General features: G+C 42.8%; 1 protein-coding gene and 1 pseudogene across 1 annotated transcript in view; one reads left to right on the top strand and one right to left on the bottom strand.

The window, feature by feature from the left end:
* The window catches only part of GABRG3 (gamma-aminobutyric acid type A receptor subunit gamma3), a 571,515-nt gene that overhangs the window by 317,593 nt on the left and 233,174 nt on the right, over positions 1-20,748 (bottom strand). The gene's annotated exons all lie outside the window — the stretch shown is intronic.
* On the top strand, positions 10,541-11,556 carry LOC129481943 (dual specificity protein phosphatase 3-like; annotated as a pseudogene).

Raw genomic sequence — 20,748 nt, 5'->3', positions numbered from 1 at the left:
CAAACCAATGTACAACCTCCATGTATTGATATAAAATTTTTCCTGTAAATTCTGCTTTCCTGAAATGTACCCTGCCTTTAAAAACTCCTGCTTGTAAGCCATCAAGAAGGTCAGGTTATGTGTGAGCTGCCCATCCTCCTTGTTGGGTGCCCTGTGATAAATGCCTCTCTCTTGCTGCGAATCCCAGTGACAGTATTGTCTGCGTGCTGGGCGAGCCGACCCAAGTTCAGTTTGGTGACAAGAAGAAGCATCCCCTACTAACTAGTAAAATGACCACGCTCCTCTATTGCTGGTGAAGAATAAGGAGTCGTTCTTATGAAAAACAGTTGCACAAGTCCCTGCAAATACAGACACTGATATAATTAATGCGTTTCTGAAAACATGTGTTAAGTAAATCATACTAATTGTAGGCAGATGTTTTATAGGCAAGGCGAGGAGGGAACAGGCATTCAGTTTTCTGGACTCTGTAACCACTGATGCTCCAGTCCCTGGTGGCGCTCCCCATTAGGCAAACCCAACAGTGGCCAGCCAGCAAGAGTCTGGGGGCTGCAGCTGGGAGGTTGGGCGCTGTCTGCCTGGTGGGCACAGAGGTGCTGGGCACAGGTGGGGAGGACTAAGGAGGGTGTGGACAGAGGGGTGGGATGCTGCATCCAGGGCCACAGGATCCATGGACATGAGCACTGTCCTCGTCCTGCCCTCCCTGAGTTGCCCCATCACAGGTGCAGGAGCTGGAATGGGGGGTGGAAAGAGGCAGACCCACAGAATGTGTCTCACTCAGTTCCACAACTTAAAAACCATAAAGGGAATGGAGGTTCTCTTGCCCAGACCTTATCTGACTCAGAGTAAGGGAGGGATTTAGCCCAAATTGGACTCTGCCTACCTTGGAGGAGCACAAACAGTGGTCCCAAACTAAAACCCAGCCCACCCCGAGGCCAGCCCACCCTGAGGCCAAGAGCACTGCACACATGAAAATGCTGGCTTCTCTACAGTGTAGAGCAATAGAAATAGAAAATAATATGGCACAGGGTCCCCTTGGGACTTGAAATCTGCGAGAGAGAATGATAACTAACCAAGAGATAGCATATCAAAGACTCTGGAGTCTCAGGGGAAGAAGCTAGGACTTGGGGCTGTAGCCAGAAGAGAAGGCCAGGTCAGAGCACGCATGGTTCCACTGGGAGATTGGTGGAGAGAACGCTGGCCCGCCCAGACCCCAGTATGGCCAGGGTCGTCAGGGAGAGAGGAGACCAGGGGGATTTGCATCCATTTGTTCATTTCCTCATTACTCTGCAATTCACAATAATGGAAGCTAACTTCCTCTCCATGTGTGAATGTGAATGGATGCAGGGCTTTTATCATACTGTGGGGTGAGGGAAGGCAGACTCCTCTGGAAGGTGACCTGGCCATGGTCACCACCCGTTACCATCAGTCGCAGCAGTTCAAACTCAATGACGTCTGACTCCTGAGCACTATGTTAAACCTCACTTCCTTATATGAAAAACCCAGCACATAAGATTTGCACTGAGGGTAGGAATGAGATGTGAGAATCACTCTCAGAGCTCGGCCTCAGCAGGGACAGGAGGCATCCAGCCAGGACACCGTACTCAACTGAGTCAGACATATGGGAACTGAGTGGAGACGCTGAGCAACTGAAACACAAGCAGCAGCAGCCCTGGGACATAAGCCTCCATCACTGCTGAGTAAAGGGGTTCAGAAGACATCACCCCAAAATATGTCACTTTGGGATGTGGATTATTTTGAGCAAAAGGTCATTGAGAATCAACAAGTGCAGAAAGATGCCTTCTCAGAATTCCCCTTTTCTGAGTAAGAGCATAAAATTCTAAGAAATGAGGATTGCCATAAATCCCCTCTCAAGGGAGTTTTATGCCACGAATAAGACAAAACGTTGACAACAGGGCTGGGTGCTTTTGTCACACCTGTGACTCTAACACTTTGGGAGGGTGAGGCTGGACAGCCTGGGCAACATGGTGAGACCTCATCTTTAACAAATATTAAACATAGAAAAAAATTAGGCAGGCATGGTAGCACACATCTGTAGGTAGTCCCAGCTTCTTGGGAGGCTGAGGTGGGAGGATCACTTGAGCCTGGAGGGTGGAGGCTACACCGAGCTGTAATCGCAGTGTTGCACTCCAGCCTGGGTGACAGCGCAGGAAGCTCCCCTGCAGTTCGGAGAAGTGGGGAGGTTCCCAAGTTCAGGTCACCTCCGAAGGCGACAGACTGGCCCTGGTTCTCTTCTGCCTCCCTACCCTGTCCCTGCAGCTGCTTTGCAGTTTACCCTCCTCCCCTCAATAACCAGCTCAGGGAGAGGCAGGACAGCTGCCCCGCTGGGAAGAAGGCATCTGTGGTGACTTGGCCTGTGTCTAACCTCAGGGGGTGCCCACACATGGCCTTGCCAGGAGAGGACAGCCAAGCCCTCTTTTTGACATTATGTGTGTCTATGTTGAGAGTAGAATATTTTGCTTTCCTTCATCCCTCTGTGTGTGCCAGTGACTCAAATCATAGTGAGAGTGCACTTAACTATGATACTTGGTGTGTAAAATACAAAGCACTACATGGAGTAAGAAAGGGTGAGATGCAAAATTTTGAGGCCACAGCCCGAGCAGGATCCTGGAAGCTCCCTGCTGGGCTGGGCAGAGCTTTCATTTCTAGAACCTGGGGCAGATCCCAGAGGACAATAAAAATGGACAAGACCATGAGAAGGTCCCATGTAGGGCCAGGAAGCCAGGGCAGTGGGGCCAGTGTCTCAGAATCATGATACTCACTGGTGGGTGAAAAGAAACAGAGAAACATCAAGCTGTCCGTCAGATACCTAGAGCAGTGTTGGCTGGGGCTTCACTTCCAGTCCACTGATCATATTACAAAGGGCCATAGCAGACACTCAAAAATTCCTTAATTGAAATGAATTGGTCAGAAATAATGGCAAGTTTAAAGCCTGGAAGATCACACCGGTAGAAACAGAAAAGGCATTCATCACAGCATGAGCTCAGCTTTGAGTTCCATTGAAATTTGGTGACTAACGATTGATTCCCCGGAGAGTGTTTCAGAAATGTGCGGTGGATTTGCCTTAAAAACACAAGGATGGAGGTAAATGTCAGAATAAGCTGAGGATGTGCCTTGGTCATAAAGATGCTTTGCCTCTGCACTGCACCCAGGGCAACGGTCCTACCTTGCAGATGTAGCTGTGGAATGCCCACTCCCAGCAGCTCTGCAGAGTGAACCCTGTGCACAGAGGTGCTGGTCTGGGCTAGCTGCCTCTTTCCATGATCACTGTCTCTAAGGGTTACCACTTGTAGCAGATCCTATATTTTATTTTTTTAAAGCTAGGTATACTTCATCTTTGCTCATCAATTTATCACTGACTCCATTACCTGATTTGCATTTTCAACCTGAGTTTGCAGAGGGCCCTGCACCCGAATTTGGTCTGCAATGCCCACAAAGGCGGCCCAGGCTCCACCTCCTTAGTTCTTGCCATCTACAGGATGGCTACTCTCTGCTCTGGGCAACATGCTGCAACTGAGCAAATGCTCCATTAGAACACAGTGAGGCAGAGAACTTTGCAGAGTCTCCTTGATAGCATGCAGGTTTATCCCAGCCAATTCCTTCCATTCATTAAGCGACACATAAATGGTACTGAAGCCACCCTTCACCTCTTCTGGGCCAGCAAGCACAGCTCAGAAAAAGACATGTGTATGGATTATTTGTAAATTGCACACCTAATTATAGGTAACAACATGCACATATTCACCAGTGCCCAAAGAACTACTTGGAGGGAGAGAACATGGCTTAGTCGAATCCAACCCCGGGACTACAAAGGCACAGCAAAGCTTATGACATCACACAGGGTCACTACCCACATTCATCCAGCACAAACTGGTCATGGCATGACCCACACTCCTGACTCGAGCAATCAGAATGCCCTGGTCTTCATCCTGTCATTCATACCTGAGAAATGGACTTCAAGCCTCCCATGCAAGTTTTGCAAATGTGTTTAATAATGGGTTCAGCTAAGAAGAGGAAAACTGAGCCTTTGCCATCCTAAGACAAAGGTGTCTTAGGATCCTTGCAACGTTCAGGAAGAGGTTAGAACAATCTATTAAGGCTAGACGTAGAGCCTAAATTGGGTCAGAGCTTGCAGACAGTGTAACTGCAGGGTAGCATAGATAAGGTTAAATGGCAAGAATGGGGTGCATCTGGGACAGCCCTTCCTTCTGGCCCTTGGGAAGTGCACTGGAAAGTACAGGAGGAGGGCTTGCCAAAGGAGATGTAACATGTTTTTGAGGGCAGCAAAGTCAGAGCACCCAACAGTTATCAAGAGAAAGAGAAGCCAGGGAGTTCAGGGGCTGTGGGGGCAAGGGGCCCCCATCACCCTGCCAAGAGCCTCCCTGACTCCTCTTCCTCCTTCAGAGTTCTCACTTCCCCCTGCAAGGAGTGATCTAAAACATGCCAGCTGCTTCTTTTTAAAGGCATATTGGAGGAATATGACATAGAGTAAAAATTAGCTAAGAAACTGGCAGACTTATCTAGGACAAAAGAAAAAGAAATGAAGGCCATGGAAAGAAATGCAAAACACAAATCTGCAATCTGGCCATCCTCATAGTGTGTGTGCATTTACACAATACCAACAACGATACTAATAGCCACAGGGTTCCATGCAGCTCATTTTAATAGCTAATCACAGGATTTGGACCTTTTGGGTTTTGTTATGTTTCAGTTTGTTTTTCGAAGAACAGACTGGCAGAGAAGGAGCTTTACTCTCCCTGAAGCTCTCCAAAGAAGGAGATGAGTCTCACCCTCATGAGGGCCTGCACAAACCCTCAACACCCTGCAATGTTGTTTCAATACCAGTGACCAGGATTCTCAAAGGCTATTTGATGAAATGAGTCAAGCTTCCTACCAAAAAAAAATGTGGATATGAGAGTTTCAGTTAGATCTGTGGCTAAATTTGTTTAGAAATTTTTGAATTAAAGGAAGCTAGAAGATAAGGCACCTGTATTTAACCTTCTAATTCATTTAGAAATGTATAGAAAGTATACAGAATTTTTTTTAATAACAAGATTCAGCTTTTTTCTTCATATGTAGTTTACCCAAAACTGAAAAGTTAAGTCAGGGGCTATCGCCCTAAATGCCTACATTGTTTTTGTTTGAGTATTTAACTGTAAACCTTGCCTTTAGGAAAAGGGAGCAGGGCTCAAGCGGAGAGGAGGATCTGTCCCTAGCATACCTGATGCAGCCATCATGGCCATTACAGGGGCCTTGCCGGCATCTCATGGCCATCTCCTCAAGTAAGTAGCTTTGCATCTAATCTCAGAATGTTCATTTCACATTCTGTGGTTAAAAACACTGCTGTTGCTATGACTACCATTACTACATAACTGGCAACCCCCACCTGTTTAACAAGCAATGACAATGCCTTTTGTCTTCATAGCAACCCTATAGAATGAATCCTGACATTGAGCCCATCAGAGATAAGTTGGCTCCGAGAGGTGAGGTGACTTCTCCAGATTGCCTCAGTTAGCAAGACTGAGACTCAATCACACAACTTAGTTATGCCAAAGTCTGTGATTTTACCTGCTAAAAAATACTGCTCTACTTCACCAAATCAATGGTCAATAATAGACTGTTTCCTTGGAAGCACTCCATAATAAACTTTGGAAACTCTGAGTTTCCCCCTTCGCTGAAACTCACCTCCAATCCCAGGTTGCAAACAAGCAAACACACCCGCTCCACGTTCCTGCCTGTGCAGCTTTCATCGTAAGTGTGGAGCTGAATATGTGGAGCAGTGGAGTTTGAAGGCCAGTACAGTGGTGAAACATGACACGGTTGAAACAAAGTTCCAAAAGGTGCTCACTGAGCTTTGGAAATATAACTTCATGGGAATTATTTCCTTTAAGAAGCTCTGTGCATAAGTGTTACAGTTTATGGGAGGCTGTTGTTTTGGATGAGCCCCTGCACCAGGCCCCAGCATCTGAGAACAAACCAGGATGGCCTCACTCACGTTCCACATAATCCAACTGAGCTTTGAAACAGGCCAGTTTTCAAAAATCCCCAAGAGGTTCTAGTTTATCTGAGTTAACGTAATAACGAAGTCTCCTGTGTTTTAACGCTATGAGGAAAGTAACTGAAATGACCAGTCCACTCTTTGCTCCCTGTTTCTGCTTTCTTCAGCCCTTTTGTGCCTAGGAAGCCAACCTCATCAGCTCAGTTCATCTGAACACTTACTCTGTTTAACAGAATGAGGAGCTTCTCAATTCTAGAACTGCAAATAAAAGCCAATTAATCTTTAAACTAAATTGGTGGTAATTCTATTTTGACATAACCATGAAGAGAAGCTGAAATTATGTGAAGCCTCCCACCAGTGGTGACTAGCTGTCTCTTGTCCCATACCAGGCAGTTGTACTTCTCCTTTTTGTCACTGAGGATATTTGGACGCCTCCTCCCCTGGTGGTCCTTAGTCACATCTCTAAGCTAAACATGTACCTTCAGACATTTGACCCAAATACATTTTCTTATGTAATACAGCATTAGAGTAGACTGAAGTAAAGAGAGTGTACAACTAGAGAGGAATTGTTAAAGCATGAATGGCCAGGAGACATTGGAGGGTGGATGGATAAACACAATGTGGCCTGTGGTATATCTATACAGTAGAATATTATTCAGCCTTCAAAAGGAAGAACCTTCTGACACATGCAACAACATGGATGAGCCTTGAGGACATGATGCTGAGTAAAATAAGTCAGTCACAAAAGGATAAATACCATAAGATTCCACTGGCATGAGGTCCCTAGAATGACCCCAGAATGGTCAAAGTCACAGAGACCGAAAGGAGAACAGTTGTTGCCAAGGTCAAGGGGAGGGAAACGGAGTTGGTGATTCATGAATACAGTTTCAGTGTGGGAAGATGAAAAGGTCCTAGAGATGGGCAGTGGTGATGGTTGTACAACAACGTGAATGTGCTTCACACTACTGAATGGTCCCATGAAAATGGCTAAGATGGTACGGTGGATGTGTATTTCGCCACAAAAAAAAAAAAAATGAGCATGAGGATTTTCTTTAAAATCTCATTCTGACAGAAGAAAATGACATCTCAAAAAATAATAGTGTAAAGGATTTCCTAAAAGAAACTTACCCCATAACTAGGGCTTCAGTTAAAAATTATTTCCCCAAATACTGAGTGGATATGCTGTAAACAAAGCCAAGATTTCAACCTATCATTTAAGCCTACTGAAAGTGAGGTGAAGAACTGAGGAAGCTGGGCCAAATGTCAGCTACTTGATCATTTAAATGCCTTATAATTGAGCTGAAACACCTGGAACAATGTCAGATTCCTGAGTCCCTGTCAGTAGATTACACATATGCTACTGTTTGTCCCTCAGACACTACTGCTTCCGTAATCACTTGTCTTCCCCTTTAGGTCCTGGGAAGACAGGTGTATACAGTTACACTGATTTGTTTTCTCTAGACTTGACATCAGCTTGAAAACAACTGCAGTTTATAGACCAATTTTCCTTTCATCCCTTGGGTCTAGCCACCATAGCCTCTGCTCTATTTTTCAAAGGAAACAGAGCCAAAACTGAAGGGATATTTTCCGAGTCTAATAAGAAATTCTTCTTCACCACAGCTGGGTCGGCCTCCAGGCTCTTACAGATGACCCTCAAGTGATCTGCAACAGCAAACAAGAATGAGTTTCTCAGGGGCTGGGCATGGTAACTCATCTAGAAATAAGTTAGATGTGGTTCCATCTTCTAGGAGAATATACTCAATGTAGTAGTTTTTGCAGATAAATGATAGAAATTCATGCAAGCTCATGAATATATAGTAAGTCCTGCAGAAAAGCACAAAAGCACAATTCTAGGTGGGAGGATGCAACTGGCTCCACAGAGAGGTGGACTTGGACTTGGATAACTTTTATCATACTACACAGAATGCTTAGGGGTGGTTAGCAGGCTAGTCTAGCTAGCCTCAAAAAAGTTGTAATTCTAAATCGTACTATCAATTCAGTAAAAGGAAAACCATTTTAGCTTAAGCTGTTAGTCATTTTGCAATGTATCTGTGTATAGCTGCAGAGCAATAGCCCTCAAACTTAATTCAGCATGACTATAATACAAAAGGATACATTTTAAAAAACTGTATCTGGTTTAGAAGTTTTTAAATTCAGTTAAATTCAGTTACTCTTAAGTGTATTTGTTTTTAGGATGGGGCGGCTCCATGCTTCACGGATGATTTGTTTCCTAAGCAGTCCTTCTCTCTTACATCAAATGTCTTGTTGTCTTGTTGATTCCATTGTAAATGGCTTCACAGTTACTGTTGAATGTTTCATTTCTATAATAATGTTTTGTAGGTTGTTAAATAATAAATCATGGCGCTGCTTCTGTGATCTAGCAACAGAGTGGGTAAGAGCAGGAAAGCTAGAGGCAGATCCACTCCTGGAGGGCCTTGGGTGGGATCCAGTACACACTCATATGATGAGGACATTCAAGAAGCTGGCCTGCCAAGAAGCAGTGTTTCCTCACTGGTTCCCTCTTTTCCATGTCTTTTTCTACCTCTAGCTCCTACAATGACAAAAATCTACACCTTTACAGGCTAATACATGCTCTGATAATTCTAATATTTCTCTACTCCCTCTTTTATTTCTACTTTCTGGAAAATAACAAAATGGTCCTTAAGGAGACACCTTAATTGTGTATCTTCTAAGACATTTGGAGAGACCTATGTAGAGAGGAAATGGAGAAAATATTTCCTGGCAACAGGCCTTCTGATCCACTCTAACAACCCTTGTCAAGCAAAGTGCTCACACAGCGCCAGCCCACTTGGCTCCTCCCAGTGGAGGCTGTGTCCCCAAAGGGGCATCCTCGAATCTTCATGAGGTGTTCTTTTCAGAGCTGTGGGAACGCCACACCTCCCACCCTGCTGACACTTGACTTCCAAAATGGCAGTGTTTAAACATTCAACACAAACCATCACTGAGTGCATGTTCTGCTGTCCACATACACTCTGAGAATACACACTAGTCTCCATTTATCAGGGGCAGTAGACGTGGTGTTTGTCAGGGTGGGCAATGCTCTGGAAGTGCAATTGTGTATCAACTTGGGGTTGTCATGTGAGCACATGTGTGTGCACACAAATGTGCGTGTGTGATGGAAAGAGAATGCACACACTGCAGGCAGCTCAAAGCTGGGAGGACAATAGCAGGATGTGCCCTTGAAAACTATATGAGTCAAAAGGAGAAAATCTCCCACATGCAGGAAAATGTGTTCATGAATACTCATCTAAACTCACTTATTTCAGCATCTGTAAAACAGAGACCGTGCATGTGGTCTGAAATATGGAGATAAAAGTTCCAAAGGAGTTACAGTTGTTCTTGGTGCTGAGGAGGAATGGGGGCCCTTTTCTCTGAGGTGGCTGCCTGTCCACATTCACCTGACCCTTGGAGGTCCCTTCAAAGGAAGGCCACCTGCTTTGGAAGCTTTCAGCATCCTGCTTCAACACCCCATAGTTATGGTCCAAACTGTGTTCCCTCAAATTCATATGTTGAAATCCTAACCCCCAAAGTGACTGACTTTGGAGGTGAAGCCCTTAAAAAGGTAACTTGGGTTAAATAAGGTCATCAGGGTGGGCCCTGACCCTATATAACTGATGTCCTTATGAGAAGGAGATCAGAACACGAAGAGGGACACCACGGATGCACGTGCAGAGGAAAGACTGTGTGAGGACACAGCAAGAAGGTGGCTGTCTGCAGGCCAAGGAGAGAGGTCTCAGAAGACACCAACCTGGCTGACATCTTGATCTTGGACTTCCTGCCTCCAGCACTGTGAAACAGGAGATGTGTGCTGTTTGAGCCCCAGTCTGTGGCATTATCTTACAGCTGCCCAGCCACCAGCAAATTCCCCTTCCTAGGGTTCCTGTGGCCTTGCTCTGGTGGCCTCCAGAAACAGCTGCCCTGTGTAAGACCGGGAGGCCCGCCCACCTGGGCATGGCCCAGCACCCAAGGGAATGGGCTCATGTGTGGTGCCCCTGCTGGGTGCTGGGGCCTTTCCTTGTCTTGAGGGCAGCCCTGACCCAGGTTTCTGGCTTCAGAGGCATCTTCCTCTTACGTTGCTTGTGTAGACCAAAACTGTTAAGAAGCACCGGCTGGGCCAAGATAGCGCCACTGCACTCCAGCCTGGGCAACAGAGGGAGACTCCGTCTCAAAAAAAAAGAAAGAAAGAAAGAAAAAGCATTTCCCAGGGCTTAAGAACACTGCTTCCCATTGCCCAGAAAAGGGCCATCATCTGCGTGCTGCTCAAAACCACTCTTCATTTGGCCTGGCTGGCCTGAGCTCCTTCTTTGGATGACAGGACTCACCATTCTGTTTTGGACAGCAAGTGGGTGCTGTGAGTGATGGCCAATGATCAAGACAATGATGTAAATGTTCCAAAATCCCTCCCAGATACAGATCTGCATTTCAGCCACGGTGAGCTGTGTGTGCCCTGAGCAGCCGCGCTGGCCTCTGTCTCCATTTGCATGTGGAGAGGAAGCATCAGCAACAAGGTCTGCCAGGCTCAGGGAATCAATGGCTCTGTGAACTTGGGTGAGTTTCTTGTCTTCTTTTTTTTTTCAGTTCTTTTGTATACAAATGTGAAATTATATGTGTGGCCACGGTTGCTCTGCAGTGTCCTCCAAAAATTCAGATCAGATTATATTAGTTTCTTTGCATAGAATCCGTCTATGACATCCCACTGACCTCAAGATTAATTTCTGGCTCTTAGCAGCACTCATTCATTCATTCACTTAACAAACATTGATCTCCTATGACGTACCAGGCATTATTTTATTTGGTAGGAAAACTTCAGTGAATTAAAAAGGATGAAAGGGCCTGCCAGACTCCCCCTTGCTGGTTCCTGCACAGCATGCCCGGCCCCACTGCTGCCATGACAGGCCCTTTTGAATGCTCCATGAAAGATCTCAATGACCTGCTCTCAGATAGCAGTGGCTGCTACAACCTCCCAAGCCAGCCCTGCAGTGAGGTCACCCTGAGGATTTACATGGGCAACACATCTGTGGCTCAGGATATCCCCAAGCTTCAGAAACTGGGCAGTATTCATCTCCTGAACACCACTGAGGGCAGGTCTTTCATGCACATAAACAATGCCAACTTCTCCAAGGACTCTGGCATCACCTACCTGGGCATCAAGACCATTGAAGTGCAGGAGTTCAACCTCAGCATCTACTTTGAAAGGGCTATAGACTTCACTGACCAGGCCTTGGCTCAAAAGAACGGCCAGGTGCTCGTCCAGTTCTGGGAAGGTTACAGCCATCTCCAGCTCTAGTTATCATGTACCTCATGATCGTCAGAAGTTGGCCATCAAGTCCATCCTGAGTATCATGAGGCAGAACTGTGAGATCAGCCCCAATGATGGGTTCCTGGCTCAGCTTTGCCATCTCAATGACAAACTAGCCAAGGAGGGGAAGGTGAAACCCTGGGGTGCCCCTACCGCCTTTGCTCAAGAGGTTCAGTGGGAGAGGCCCTGGTTGAAGGTATCCCGTGACACTGTACCCTGATCCCAGCATCACGAGTCACTTACCCTCAAGTCTGTCTCAACAAGTCCTGGGCCAATTCCCTACATGAAGCTTGCTAAGGAGGGCATCCTTGCTCCCTGGTTGTCCTGTTTCTGTAACTTATGATGTCTTTTCCCTGAAGTGGGGACTCAAAGAGGGAAGTCCTATAGCCTGCACGATTCTCAGTGGCCAGGGCAGGAGGTCTGCAGAAATGTAAGGCCTGGGATGTGCACAGGGGCCCCTCATGATTGCCCTTCCCAAACCCTTGGACACTCTCCTGAATGAATACCTCAGCACCTTGAGCACTAGCAAAGGAGCTGTGCAAACACAGGCTGCTCTCCTTACCACATCTGTGCCCCCCTGGCGTCCCCCACAGCTTTCCACGTGATGTGCAGAGATATTGCTGTCACATCATAAGGTCTGAAGCTTGTCCACTGACAATCCATCAGTTGTCAGTGGACAGAATTTTCCACTAGAGGCTGTATTTTAATTATTTCCTTAGGATTAATGGTACCTACACAAAGAAGCCCTTAGGTGGGCAACAAATTTTCCTGAAGGACTCTCCTAAATTCAGAAAGCTTTCAAAATGTGAATCTCTGGAAGGCTTGAGTTCGGAATCCACTGCTCTGGAGTATTTCCCTTAGACCTATCTCAGTCGCTTCGTTTGTGAGAAAAGCTATGTCTTGGACATGGTTATATTTTTCCTTTTTAGAAAACAAGATGTTGAAGTCCAGCCTATTTAAAAACCCCACCATTTGCAAAATTCCAAGGGTTTTGTCCTGAATTACAGTGTTGATGAGCCCAAGGCACTCATGCTAGGTGCTTTATTTCTTGGTTGCTAGTCCAAGAACAGAAGGAGGAGATAAACCACTGACACTATAAAGCAACTACACAATCAAGTCTACATAACCACCAGCTAACAACATGATGACAGGATCAAATCTGCACATATTGTTATTAATCTTAAATGTAAATGGGCTAAACACCCCACTCAAAAGGCACAGCGTGGCATCCTGGATAAAGAAGCAAAAGCCAACTGTATGCTATCTTCAAGAGACCTCTCACATGCAGTGATGCCCATAGGCTCGAAGTAAAGGGATGGAGAAAAATCTATCAGACAAACAGAAAACAAAAAAAAAGCACCAGTTGCTATTCTTATTTCAGACAAAACAGACTTTAAATCAACAATGATCAAAAGGACAAAGAAGGGTATTACCTAAAGGGTTCCATTCAATAAAAACACTTAACTATCCTAAATATATATGCACCCAACACTGGAGCACCCAGACTCATAAAACAAGTTTGTAGAGACTAACAAAATCACTTAGATAACCACACAAAATAATAGTGAAATAATTCAACCCCCAACTGACAGTATTAGACCTATAATCAAGGCAGAATACTAACGAAGATACTTGGGATAAAAATTCGACACTTGATCAAACGGACCTAAAAGACATCTACAGAACACTGCACCCAATAACAGAATATACATTCTTCTCACATGCACATGCCACATACTCTAAAATTTACCATATGCTAAGCCCATAAAGCAATTCTCAACAAATTCCAAAAAATGAAATCATACCAGCCACACTTTCAGACCACAGCACAATACAAATAGAAATAAATACCAAGAAAGTCTCTCAAAACCATACAATTAGATGGAAATTAAATAATCTGCCCCCGAATGACTTTTGGGTAAAGAAGGAAATTAAGACAGAAATCAAGAAATTCTTTGAAACTAATGAAAACAAAAATACAACATGTCAGATCTCTGGGGCACGGCTAAAGCACTGTTAAGAGGAAAGTTTATAGTGCTAAATGTGCACATCGAAAAGTTAGAAAGATCTCAAATTAACAACCTAACATCACACCTAGAGGAACTAGAAAAACAAGAGTAAACTAATTCCAAAGCTAGCAGAAGAAAGGAAATAACCAAAATCAGAGCTGAAATGAACGAGATGGAGATGAGAAAACCTTACAAAAGATCAATAAAAAATAAAAGGTGGTTCTTTGAAAGAATAAGTAACATTGACAGACAAGTAGCTAGACTAATTTTTAAAAAGATCCAAAAACACACAATCAGAAATGACAAAGGAGACATTACCACCAACCATAAAGAAATTCAAAAAACCCTCAGAGTCTATTATGAACACCTCTATGTACACAAACTAGAAAATCTAGAAGAAATGGATAAATTCCTGGAAACATATAACCTCCCAAGATTGAACCAGGAAGAAATTGAAACCTGAATTGACCAATAACAAGTTCCAAAATTGAAACAGTAATAAAAAAAAAAAACCTACCAACCACAAAAAGCCCTGGCCCAAATGAATTCAGAGCTGAATTTTACCAGATATGTAAAGAATAGCTTATACTATTTCTATGGAAATTATTCCAAAAAAATCAAGGAGGAAGGATTCCTCCCTAACTCATTCTATGAGGTTAGCATCATTCTGACACCAAAACCAGGCAGATACAGCAACAACAACAAAAAGAACACTTCAGGCCAATATGCCTGATGAACATAGATGAAAAATCAACAAAATACTAGCACACCAAATCCAGTAGCACATCAAAAAGCTAATCCTCTACAATCAAGTATGCTTTATTCCTGGGATGCAACATGGCTTCAACATATGCAAATCAATAAATGTGATTCATCACATAAATAGAACTAAAAACAAAAAGCACATCATCCTCTCAATAGAGACAGAAAAAAACTTTCTGTAAAATTCAACATGCCTTCTTGTTAAAAATCCTCAACAAACTAGGCATTGAAGGAACATATCTCAAAATAATAAGAGCCATCTATGACACATCCACAGCCAAAATCACATAGAATGGGTAAAAGCTGGAAGCAATCCTCTGGAAAACCAGAACAAGACAAGGATACCTTCTCTCACCACCGTTATTCAACATACTACTGGAAGCCCTAGATAGAGCAATAAGGCAAGAGAAAGAAATAAAAGGCATAGAAAAGAAAGACATACAAATAGGAAGAAAAAAAGTTGAACTATCATTTTCACAGACTATATGATTCTATACCTAGAAAATGCCATTGTTTCTGCCCAAAGACTCATAGATCTAATAAACAACTTCATCAAAGTTTCAGGATACAAAAATCAATGTACAAAAAATCAGTAGCATTTCTACACACCAATAACACTCATGCTGAGAGCCAAATAAAGAATGCAATCTCATTCACAATGGCCACAAAAAGAAAGGCATATGTAGAAATATGGCTAGACAACGAGGTGAAAGATCTCTACAATGAGAATTATAAAACACTGGTGAAAGAAATCAGAGATAACACAAACAAATGAAAAAACATTCTATGTTCATGGGTGGGAAGACTCAATATTGTTAAAATGGCTATACTGCCCAAAGCAATTTACAGATTCAATGCCATTTCTATCAAACTACCAATAACATTTTTTTTCACAGAATTAGAAAAAACTATTCTAAAATTCATTTGGAACCAAAAAGAGTCTGAATAGCCAAAGCAATCCTAAGCAAAAAGAACAAAGCTGGAAGCATCACACTGTCTCTTCAAACTATACTATAACTCTAAGTAAAGCAGCATGGTACTGGTACAAAAACAGACAGACCAATGCAACAAGATAGAGAACCCAGAAATAAAGCTGCACACCTACAACCATCTGATCTTCAACAAAGCTGACAATGACAAGCAACAGGGAAAGCACTCTCTATTCAATAAATGGTGTTGGGATAACTGGCTAGCCACATGCAGAAGATTGAAACTGGACCCCTTTGTTTCACCACATATAAAAATCAACCCAAGATAGATTAAAGACTTAAATGTAAAACCCAAAACTATATAAACTCTAGAAGAAAACCTAAGAAATACTGTACTGGACGGACTGTAGCAAAGACTTCATGACAAAGACTTGAAAAGAAATTGTGACAAAAAAATTGACAAGTGAGACTTAATTAAACTAAAGAATTTATGTACAGCAAAAGAAACTGTCAACAGAGTAAACAGATAACCTACATAATGGGAGAAAATATTCACAAACTATACACCTGACAAAGGCCTAACTTTCAGAAACTTAAGTTCCTTAATAGGGAACTTAATCAAATCAACAAGAAAAAAACAAACAACTCCATTAAAAAATGTTCAAGGGATATATGAACAGACACCTCTCAAAAGAAGACATGCATGCAGCCAACAAGCATATAGAAAAATGCTCAATATCACTACTCGTTAGGGAAATGCAAATCAAAACCACAATGAGATACCACCTCACACCTGTCAGATTGGTTGTTATTAAAAAGTCAAAACAGTAACAGATGCTGGTAAGGTTGCAAAGAAAAGAGAACACATATACTACTGGGGAATGTAAATTAGTTCAGACACTGTAGAGAGCTTTCTGGAGATTTCTCAAAGAACTTAAAACAGACTATAATTCGACCCAACAATCCCATTACTGGGTATAGACCCAAAGAAAAAATAAATCATTCTACCATAAAGATACATGCATGTGCTTGTTCATCACAGCACTATTCACAATGCCAAAAACATGGAATCAACCTAGATGCTTAACAGTGGACTGGATAAAGAAAAGTGGTACGTACATATCATGGAATACCTGCAGCTATAAAAAAGAATGAAATCATGTCCTTTGCAGCAGCATAGATGGAGCTGGAGGCCATTATCCTAAGTGAATTAACTCAGGAACAGAAAACTGCTGTCACTGTGTGTTATCACTTATAAGTGGGAGCTAACATTGAGTACACATGGACACAAAGAAGGGAACAACAGACACTGGGGCTCTGGGGCTTACTTGAGGATGGAGGGTGGGAGGAAGGTGAGAATTGACAAACTACCTGTTGGGTACTATGCTGATTCTTTGGGTGACAAAATTATTTATACACCAAATCCCTGTAACATGCAATTTACCCATGTAACAAACCTGCACATGTGCCCTTTGAACCTAAAAGTTGGAAAGGTAAAACAGTTCCATACAGATTAAAGACTTAGTGGTAAAAAATTAGAACAATAAATACTTTAGAAGACAACCTAGTAGAAGTACTGTGTAACCATTAGGAGAAGGATACCCTATTAGTCAAGATAGGCTATATGAGGGGAAATGAACATATTTTACCACATAAAAACTAAAAATTTTGTATGATCATAAAGGAAATGAGAGACTGAGGAAATAACTTCACAAAATACATAACAGATAAAGAATAAATGTTCATAATAGTCAAAGAGCAGCTCCCTGATAATAAAACCATATAAAAAAGAGGTATATGGGTAAGAATATGATGCGCAATTCATGAAAGATGAATTCAAATGACCAATTAACATAAGAAATAATGCTGAAAAAAGCCAAAAAATGCAAAATAAAGCAATAATATGACACCAGTTTTTCACTGATAAAACTGGAACATCTTAAAATAATGCCAACTGCTGGTGAAGATGTAGGGAAATGGTCACATTTATACAGTGCTGGTGGGAATGTGAATTACCACATCTCTCCTGGAAAGCAACCTGCCAATCTATTCAAATTTACAAATGTGCTTCCACCCAGCAATGCAAATGCCATAAATACCTTCTACAGAGACACACAATATAATACAAACAAAGATGTTTTGTGTAGCATTACTTGTAGTGGGGAAAACTGAAAGCAGGTAGCCATTACAAAGAATGAATGATTTCTGTGTCTGTTGACCTGAAGGATTGACCAAGATGTATTGTTAAGTGAAATAGAAAAAAAAATGAATGTATAGAAAAATATCTTTAATAAGAATCTAACCTTATAAAAAGGAAACAAAAAATATACATGGGTATATGTCTTTGTATAGGATTATATGATTATAGAGAAATGTATGAAAGGGTATACATTGGGTTACTTCCATTGGTCCTCTTGGAGAAGACAAAAAGTTAGAAGATGGAAGCAGAGAGGAGATGGGGAAAGGAAGTAAAAAGGTGATAGCAAAATGAAAATTGCCAACGAAATGATGCTGAATATACCTGTATGATGGTATTTGTGTTTACATTTTTGCTCTTTTAATGAATTAAACTCACTACAAACTTGTCTTTTTTACAGAAATCAGCTCTCAGATTTTCTGTTTCCTGATGTGCAAATTGCTACTTTTAACTTCATGTTTACTCTCTGCCATTCAATTTAGTTTAGTATATTCTGTATCATTTTAAGAACATATAATATCACATTTTTATCTGTATCTAAATTGTTTACTTTTATATCTACAATTATTTAGAATTATAAGTTCATTATTGTTCCAACTATAAACAGCACTAAAAGGGGAATAAAAGGATATAAGACCAGAGACCCACATCCTCTGTGATCTAAACCCCACGTGGCTTGGCTGAAGCCAGCTCCTACACACCCTATAGGGATGCTGTGTAATAGCACCTCCTCTTTGGACTAATCCAGCTCTCAAGGTGTAAGTGTTACAGCCCCTTAATGGAAATTTCCGCTGCTTCTCCTCAGCTCACACTCCCTCCTCCCTCCCTCTCACTTTCCCTCCCTTATTTCCCTGTTTTCCTCCTCATCCTCCTTTTCCTTCTCTTTCTCCCTCTCTTCTCTCTCTCCTCTGTCTTCTTCTCTTTCTCTTCTCTCTCTCTGTGGTTCTCTCTCTCTCATACACACACACACCCACCCCTCACCCCTCATGCCCCACCAGGATCGGATGTTGAGCTCTGTCCACCAACCTCCCTGTGTTCACCTCTGCTGAGTATCTGTATGTCTAACTCTCTCCCTGACCTGTCCATACTTGAGGGGTGCGAAGCTATGTCCTACAGCTGTATATTCTGAGGACTCAGCACACTCCCAGAACTCAACAGGTGCTCAACAGAGAATGGTTTCTTTTTAAAGTCTTCTTGAGAAATCAAAGCAGACACCATTAGCCAAGTAGACAAGGGCTAAACACAAATATTCTGCTCTATGTCTTTCCCCCACTCTGCATTTGTTTGGATTAATGGAGACTATTCCAGAGGCAGGGCATGGAGAAGGCTGAGTATCTGTACACAGAATGCAGACATGCTGTTCTTTGTGTCTCATGAAGTATGGATGAGCTAAAAAGCTGGAGACAGCTCAAAGCAGTCGGGAGGGTAGGCAGCCTCAATAAAAAATTTATAGTGAAGAAAATCTCGAGACCTTAAATAAGGACATCTGTCAGGAGTGAAGACTGTAACCAATGGGTAGCACACCTGGGCTCGAGTCCACCCCGAGGCCAGCTTTTGTGAGTAAAATGTTATTGGTACATCACCATACCCATCATTGCACATGTGTAAGCTACAGCTGCTTTCACTGCCTGGCCGTAGTAGGTACCATAGAAATCCGCTGGTCTACACGTCTCAAGGATTTATTATCTAGCCCCTTACAGAAAAACTTTGCCAATATCCTCCTCTAAGAGGTGAAAAGGGTCACTTTGCCTGTGCCAGAAAATGAGCTCCGTGAAGGAGGGGTCTGTCCTTGCTGTATTCAGTAATGTGTCTGGGGCACCTGGAGAGGCGAGGTTGCACGCAGCACCTAACACAGGGAAGGAACAGCCTGCATTCTTGATTCAAAGGCCCACCCAGGAAACACATAGATGATGTTCTCGTTTTACTTCATGTAAAACTCCCAAAAGGAAGCATATATTTTAAGAGTGAAGAATGAGAAGGCAGTGTTTCTAATATGGCTCATGGAATTCCACCTCTGTAATAGCCAGAAGATTTAGGGTGAGTGTGTGACAGCCATGCCTGTTCCCACATAAACTAAATTTAAAGTTAACAGGTCAACAGCTGCACACAGGCAATGTCGGTCAATAAACATTACTGGTCTATACCCGCCTACAACTTATTTGTTTTAGTGGCCACAAAGCAGCTGGTAAACAATCCTACTTGTTGCTTTGTTTTACTTTTTGTTTGGAAGAGTCAGAGGCAAAGCTGTAGGATTCTGGAAAGAAAGGAAGGAAAGAAGGAAGAGAGGAAGGGAGGGAGAAAGTAAGGAGGAAGGAAAGGAGAAAACTAGGAAGAGAGGAGTAGGAGGAAGGAAGGGAAAGAGAGAAGGATGACGGGAAAGAGAAGGATGAAGGGAAAGAGAGAAGGATGAAGGGAAAGAGAAATGGGTGAAGAGAAAGAGGGAAGGAAGGAAGCAGGGAGAGGGGAAGAAAGAAAAAAAAAGACAAAACAAAATACAAACCAGCCACAAAAATGTAAAGCGTAAGTTTCTTAGTCCATTTTGCATTGCTATAAAGAAATATCTGAGACTGGGTAATTAATACGAAAAAAACGTTTATTTGGTTTATGGTTCTACAAGGCACTGGCATCTGCTTGGCTTCTGGTGAGGCCTTGGGAAACTTTTACTCATGGTGGAAAGGAAGGGGGAGCAAGCACATCACCTGGTGAGAGAGGGAGCAAGAGACACGCCAGGCTCTTCTAATTAACCAGCTCTCTCGTAAACTCACAGAACAAGAATTCACCCATTACCACTGGGAGGATACCAAGCCCTTCATGAGGGATCCACCTCCATGACCCAAACACCTCCCATGAGGCCCCTGGGGATCACATTCAGCATGAGATTTGGAAGGGACAAATATCCAAACTACACCAGTGGGTATTTCACTTTGGGCTAGAGTCCTCACCCTCCCAGTGGGGAACACATTCTCTTTCGCTCACACTCCATCAAATGGGAATCAAGATAATCCTAGCATTGAGAAATATTCTGGGAAATGTTGTTTTGTTGCAGTAAGGAACAAATTCATTTAAAAGAATAGTGCATCACTTCCAGGACCAGACTCATATAATGGCTATCCTAACAACACAATAAAAAACAAAACAGTCTGTCAACATGTGGTTCTTTTGTTCCAGTAACCTTTGGCTCTATTTATCCTTAATTCTTTTGTTTTTATATACTTAAGTTCTAGGATACATGTGCAGAATGTGAAGGTTTGTTACACATGTATACATATGCCATGGTGGTTTGCTGCACCCATTAACCCATCATCTACATTAGGTATTTCTCCTAATGCTATCCCTCGCTTTGCCCCCCAACCCCCAAAAGGCCCAAGTGTGTGATGTTCCCCTCTCTGTGCCCATAGGTTCTCATTGTTCAACTCCCACTTTTGAGTGAGAACATGCGATGTTTAGTTTTCTGTTCCTTTGTTAGTCTGCTGAGAATGATGGTTTCCAGCTTCATCCATGTCCCTGCAAAGGAC

This window comes from Symphalangus syndactylus, chromosome 5 (genome assembly GCF_028878055.3).
Source record: "Symphalangus syndactylus isolate Jambi chromosome 5, NHGRI_mSymSyn1-v2.1_pri, whole genome shotgun sequence".
Taxonomy (NCBI): domain Eukaryota; kingdom Metazoa; phylum Chordata; class Mammalia; order Primates; family Hylobatidae; genus Symphalangus; species Symphalangus syndactylus.
The sequence above is the reverse complement of the archived record's forward strand: the minus strand, read 5'-3'. Positions and strand labels throughout refer to the sequence as shown.